Source organism: Triticum aestivum, chromosome 1B (assembly GCF_018294505.1).
Source record: "Triticum aestivum cultivar Chinese Spring chromosome 1B, IWGSC CS RefSeq v2.1, whole genome shotgun sequence".
Lineage (NCBI taxonomy): Eukaryota > Viridiplantae > Streptophyta > Magnoliopsida > Poales > Poaceae > Triticum > Triticum aestivum.
In genome coordinates this window covers 361,542,834-361,549,626 of record NC_057795.1, presented here as the reverse complement: position 1 = coordinate 361,549,626, position 6,793 = coordinate 361,542,834, and positions in this window count along the sequence as shown.

Genomic DNA, 6,793 nt, shown 5'->3' with positions numbered 1-6,793 from the left:
GTAATTCCTGAACGACCTTGGTGATGAACTCCTGGGGGTTGGGCCCTCTTTGCCTCATGCCTTCCTGAGGGAAACGTGCCGTGAAGCATGCCTCCAAGTGGTGCCCGAGCGCCTCCCTTGTGACCTTGGCAAAGTCAGTGGCTCCCCAGGAGAGAGGCCCTGAACCTTGCCCGAGGAGGGCACCGGGCACGCCTCCCTATGCGATGGAGGGTGGCGCCCCTTGGATGGGCGCATGTCCGGATGTGGCACCTCCGGAGGTGCCTGCCTCCTGAGGCCTTGGGCCAGGTGACATCTTCCTCTTCTTGGGAGCTGCTTCAGGAAGGTTTCCACTCTTGCTATCTGGGTCCTTGATTGATGCGGCTTGGAAGGCACGCTCGAGAGAGTACACCGCATCCTTCTCTTCACAGGGGACCGTGATGACTCCGCCACTTCCTGGCATCTTGAGGACATTTTAACCATGGTGGGTCACTGCCATGAACTTGGCCAGGGCTGGATACCCGAGGATGGCATTGTATGGTAGGCGAATGTGGGCGATGTCGAAGTCAATGAGCTTGGTACGGTAGTTCCTGCACTGTCCAAATGTGACAGGGAGGCGGACCTGCCATATCGGGACAGTGGAACCATCAGTGACTCCTGAGAAAGGCTTGGTTGGTTGAAGCTAATCATATGGCACTTGAAGATTGTTGAACATCTCGACGGACAGGACGTTGAGCCTTGCTCCGCCATCGATGAGGGTCCTGGTAACTTGCACATTGCTGATGACTGGGGAGCAGAGCATCAGGAGGACTCCGGCCGTTGCCGCGCACTTGAGCTGATCCGCTGAACTGAAGGTGATGGCGCACGCAGACCACCTGAGAGGGTGTGTGGCCTCAAGCTTGGGGAGGACTGCATTCACCTAGCGAGCAAACTGCTTGAAGATGCGCTGAGAGGCTGGGGCCTAAGCGCCACCCAAGATGTAGGCGATCGCACGCGGCTCCTGGAAGCCCCCAGCCCCCTCGTCCTGATGATGGTTGTCATTCCTTCTTGGTGGTGGTGGCAGAGGAGGAAGTCATTTGTTGCCTTGCGGGCGATCCTCACGAGGCTGGTCCCTCCAAGCCCCCTTGCGAGGCTGGTCCTGCCAGCGGTCCTCGCGAGGCTGGTCACGCCACCCTTGGCGAGGGCCACGATCGTCCCATCGTCCTCCACCTCTTGCTCCACATCGGCCGTAGCCCCGATCGTTGCGCTCAGGGCATCGACCGACACGGCCTTCTCGCACGGCCCTGAGCTCCTTGCATTCGTTGGTGTTGTGGGTATGGAGATCAGGGTACATGCAGTACCAGCTGCCCTTGGACGACTCCGGCTGGTCCCTGCCGCACTTCGTGTCCGGCTCTGCTGCGAGCACAGCTGCTCCCTTGCGCTTCACATCCTTGGCCTTGGCTTTCTTCTCTTCTGGGTCTGATGTTGGGAGCTCGAGAAGGGAGAGGCGTCCCTCCTCAACCCTTGCGCACTTGGTCGCCAGGTTGAACAGCTCTAGAGATGTACACAGATCTTCGTGGATCGCCAGCTCCTCCTTCATCTTGACGTCACGGACGCCATCAAAGAATGCCGAGATGATGGCCTCCTCGGTCACCTTGGGAATCTTGAGGCGAGCATTGTTGCAGCGCTGGATGTACTTCTACAAGGTCTCTCCGGGCTTTTGCTTGATGCGGCGCAGGTCACCCACAGCCGGCGGACGGTCGCGAGTGCCCTGGAAGTGGGCGATGAAGCGAGTGCGCATCTCGTCCCAGGAGGAGATCGTGCCAGGAGGCAGGTTCAGGAGCCAGGTGCGGGCGCCGTCCTTGAGTGCCATGGGAAACCAATTTGCCATGACCTTTTCATCCCTATTGGCGGCTTCGATGCCCAGCTCGTAGAGATGTAGGAACTCTGTGGGGTCGGCAGTGCCGTCGTAGCGAGGGGGCAGGTCAGGTTTGAACTTGCCTGGCCAGGCGACACTGCGTAGCTCGGTGGTGAAGGCGCGGCAGCCTGCGGTGGCCACCGGAGCTCTCTGCTGATGCGGGGCTTGCTCCTGGGGATTCCCGCGCGCCGCTGCCTGGAATAGCGCGGGGTTTGACGTGCCGGCGCAGGGATGCGGTTGTGGCGCACCGGTGCCGGGATCACGCGTGCACCTTCTTGTGGACGAGGGATTTCTTGGCAGCTCCTATCTTGTCGCGCAGGCGCCGAACGTGGTGGATCTCATCCTGGGGCCGCGCGCCTTGGAGCCGGGGAGCCGTCTTGGGGAGGAGGTGGCAGAGGCACCTCCTGATCTGCGCCTCCTGCGCAGGACGGAGGGCGAGGTAGCGAGAGGGACGGCGCAGGGGAGCCCCGTGCGGCGCGAACGAGCTCGGTGATGCGAGCGAGCCACTCCTCGTAGAGGTCGTCGATGGGACGATAGTGCAGGAGCTCACGCGCCAGGAGCAACGTGGCGTGCGCGTCCGCGGGGGCGCGACGGGTGTGGGACGACGAGCCAGCTGGAGTCAGCGACGGGGTGGCGCTGCAGCCTTCCCGCTGCACCGAAGGATGCAACGACGAGGCCTACTGCTTGTTCCCCGCCGGGCCGGTGGCGGCATTGGCGGCAGGCGACGGGGAACAACGGGGACACCCACCGACGGGAGCCGTCTGGGCGACGTGAGCGGCGAGAGCAGCCCGACGCTCGGCGCGGGCCCGGCGAGCGTTAGCCATGGACACGACGGAAGATCGAACGCGAAACAGCGGAAGAAAGATTTCGGCGCACCCCTACCTGGCGCGCCAAATGTCGGATGTGGGGTTCCGGCAGACCCTTAAGGTTCGAACTCTGGGTGCGCACGAAGATCTTCCCCTACCGATCCACGTCCGATCGCCTCATGAGAATCTAAGCTAAAACGATGAACAACACAAGGGACACGAGATTTATACTGGTTCGCGCCACCGTTGTGGTGTAATACCCTACTGCAGTGTGTGGTGTGGTGGATTGCCTCAGGGGCTGATGATGAACAGTACAAGGGAAGAACAGCCTCGCGAGAGGTGTTCTTGGGCTGGTGCGATGAACTGCTTAGGTGAGCTCGATCGCCTCTCTCTCTGATTAGGACTCTATGAGATATGTCCTCTACTGTGGTGGCTAGCTCTATTTATAGAGGCCCTGGTCCTCTTCCCAAATATTGAGCAGGAAGGGTGCCAACAACGGCCATTTTGAAGGGGAACATCTAGTACAAGTTATCCTGACTAAAGTTGGTCTTCGGCTGCCAAAGGCACTGGTGATGACGCCGTCTTGGGCTCCACGGTGACCTCCATCCTGCCGCTCTGCTAGTCTTGGTCTCGTTGCACTGAAATGGCAACCTTTGCCTGATGCCTCGGTACTCCACGCCTGTGCTTGCCCCCTTTGCACCAAAGAGGAAACAAGGACACTACGCAGGCCGGCGCCCGCCTGGCGCCCGCCTGGTCTCGATCGTCATGGCTTGCGTCACGAGCACCTCACGAGGTACCCTGCCTTGATCTCTCCGCCTTCTCGCGAGCCTGCCTGGCGAGGCCGTTCCTGAGAGAGCCTCGTGTCGTCCGCCCCGCGGGGCTTGGCCCCTCGCGAGGGTCTTGAGTCTTTGCTAATGAAGACGGGCCGTACTGGGCCACCACTTGAGCCACGCCGCAGGCCGCAGGCAGGCAAGTCTAGGGACCCCCGTTCCCAGAACACCGACAGTCTCCCAACAAGCGCTTTTCTTTAATGCCTTTTTAGCTAGGCATGATGATGATAATGATGCTCACATAAAAGATAAGAATTGAAACATAATGGGAGCATCATGAAGCATATGACTAGCACATTTAAGTCTAACCCACTTCCTATGAATAGGGATTTTGTGAGCAAACAACTTATGGGAACAAGAATCAACTAGCATAGGAAGGCAAAACAAGCATAACTTCAAGATTTTCAACACATAGAGAGGAAACTTGATATTATTGCAATTCCTACAAGCATAAATTCCTCCCTCATAATAATTTTTAGTAGCATCATGAATGAATTCAACAATATAACTATCACATAAAGCATTCTTTTCATGATCTCCAAGCATATAAATTTTATTACTCTGCACATAAGCGAATTTCTTCTCATGAATAGTAGTGGAGGCAAACTCAACAAAATAACTATCATGTGAGGCATAATCCAATTGAAAATTAAAATCATGATGACAAGTTTCATGGTTATCATTATTCTTTATAACATACGTGTCATCACAATAATCATCATAGATAGCAACTTTGTTCTCATAATCAATTGGAACCTCTTCCGAAATAGTGGATTCATCACTTAATAAAGTCATGACCTCTCCAAATCCACTTTCATAATTATCACAATAAGATTCAACACCCTCCAAAATAGTGGGATCACTACTTCCTAAAGTTGACACTCTTCCAAACCCACTTTCATCAATATAATCATCATAAATAGGAGGCATGCTAACATCATAATAAATTTGCACATCCAAACTTGGGGGACTAAAAATATCATCTTCATTAAACATAGCATCCCCAAGCTTGTGGCTTTGCATATCATTAGCATCATGGATATTCAAGGAATTCATACTAACAACATTGCAATCATGCTCATCATTCAAAGATTTAGTGCCAAACATTTTAATTCATTCTTCTTCTAGCACTTGGGCACAATTTTCCTTTACATTTTAATTCATTCTTCTTCTAGCACTTGGGCACAATTTTCCTTTCCATCATTTTCATGGAAGATATTAAAAATATGAAGCATATGAGGCACCCTCAATTCCATTTTTTGTAGTTTTCTTTTATAAACTAAACTAGTGATAAAACAAGAAACTAAAAGATTCGATTGCAAGATCGAAAGATATACCTTCAAGCACTAACCTCCCTGGCAACGGCACTAGAAAAGAGCTTGATGTCTACTACGCAACCTTCTTCTTGTAGACGTTGTTGGGCCTCCAAGTGTAGAGGTTTGTAGGACAATAGCAAATTTCCCTCAAGTGGATGACCTAAGGTTTATCAATCGGTGGGCGGCATAGGATGAGGATGGTCTCTCTCAAACAACTCTGCAACCAAATAACAAAGAGTCTCTTGTGTCCCCAACACACCCAATACAATGGTAAATTGTATAGGTGCACTAGTTCGATGAAGAGATGGTGATACAAGTGCGATATGGATGGTATATATAGGTTTTTTTTAATCTGAAAATATAAAAACAGCAAGGTAGCAAGTAACAAAAGTGAGCGGAAACGGTATTGCAATGCTTCGAAACAAGGCCTAGGGTTCATACTTTCACTAGTGCAAGTTCCCTCGACAAGGATAACATAATTAGATCATATAACAGTCCTTCAGCATGCAACAAAGAGTCACTCCAAAGTCACTAATAGTGGAGAACAAACGAAGAGATTATTGTAGGGTACGAAACCACCTCAAAGTTATTCTTTCCGATCAATCCATTGGGATATTCCTATAAGTGTCACAAACAGCCCTAGAGTTCGTAATAAAATAACACCTTAAGAAACACATCAACCAAAACCCTAATGTCACCAAGATACTCCAATGTCACCTCAAGTATCCATGGGGTATGATTATACAATATGCATCACACAATCTCAGATTCATCTATTCGAACCAACATAAAGAACTTCAAATAGTGCCCCAAAGTTTCTACCAGAGAGTCAAGACGAAAACGTGTGCCAACCCCTATGCATAGATTCCCAAGGTCACGGAACCCGCAAGTTGATCACCAAAACATACATTAAGTGGATCAGTAGAATACCCCATTGTCACCATGGGTATCCACGCAAGACATACATCAAGTGTTCTCAAATCCTTAAAGACTCAATCCGATAAGATAACTTCAAAGGGAAAACTCTATCCATTACAAGAGGTAGAGGGGGAGAAACATCATAAGATCCAACTATAATAGCAAAGCTCACGATACATCAAGATCATGCCATATCAAGAACACAAGAGAGAGAGAGAGAGATCAAACACATAGCTACTGGTACATACCCTCAGCCCCGAGGGTGAACTACTCCCTCCTCATCATGGAGAGCGCTGGGATGATGAAGATGGCCACCAGTGATGGATCCCCCCTCCCGCAGGGTGCTGGAACAGGGTCCTGATTGTTTTTTGGTGGCTACATAGGCTTGCGACGGTGAAACTCCCGATCTAGGTTATTTTCTGGAGGTTTGGGGATTTATAGGAGAGGTTGGCATCGAGAACAAGTCAGGGGGACCCATGGGAAGTCCACGAGGCACAGGGGGGCGCCCTAGGGGGGTGGACGCGCCCTCCACCTCGTGGGGCCCATGGGACTCCCCTCCGATAACTTTTCGTTCCAATATTTTTTATATTTTCCAAAAAAATCTCCATTGAGTTTTAGCGCATTCCGAGAACTTTTATTTCTGCACAAAAAACAACACCACGGTAGTTGTGCTGAAAACAACGTCAGTCCGGGTTAGTTCTAACCAAATCATATCAAAAGCATGTAAAAATATTATAAACATGGCATGAATACATAAAAAATTATAGATACATTAGAGACGTATCACTTATCGAGCATAGCTATGATTACCCTATTGGTCCAGCTTATATGCCTGGATTGAAAATTACTTGGGGGCTTCTTGTTTAATGGAACAGAGCTTTGTTTGTCCCTTTTAATAGGCTTGGACGCCAGGTGTATTCACCAAAAATCCGGGTTATCCTGCCTTTGTATGCTTGCCACTCCGACCTGGTAATCCTGGAATGACTCGCCGTACTCTTGATAGTCAATCTTATAAAGACCCTGAACTTGTCAAAGTTAAAAGGGCGATTG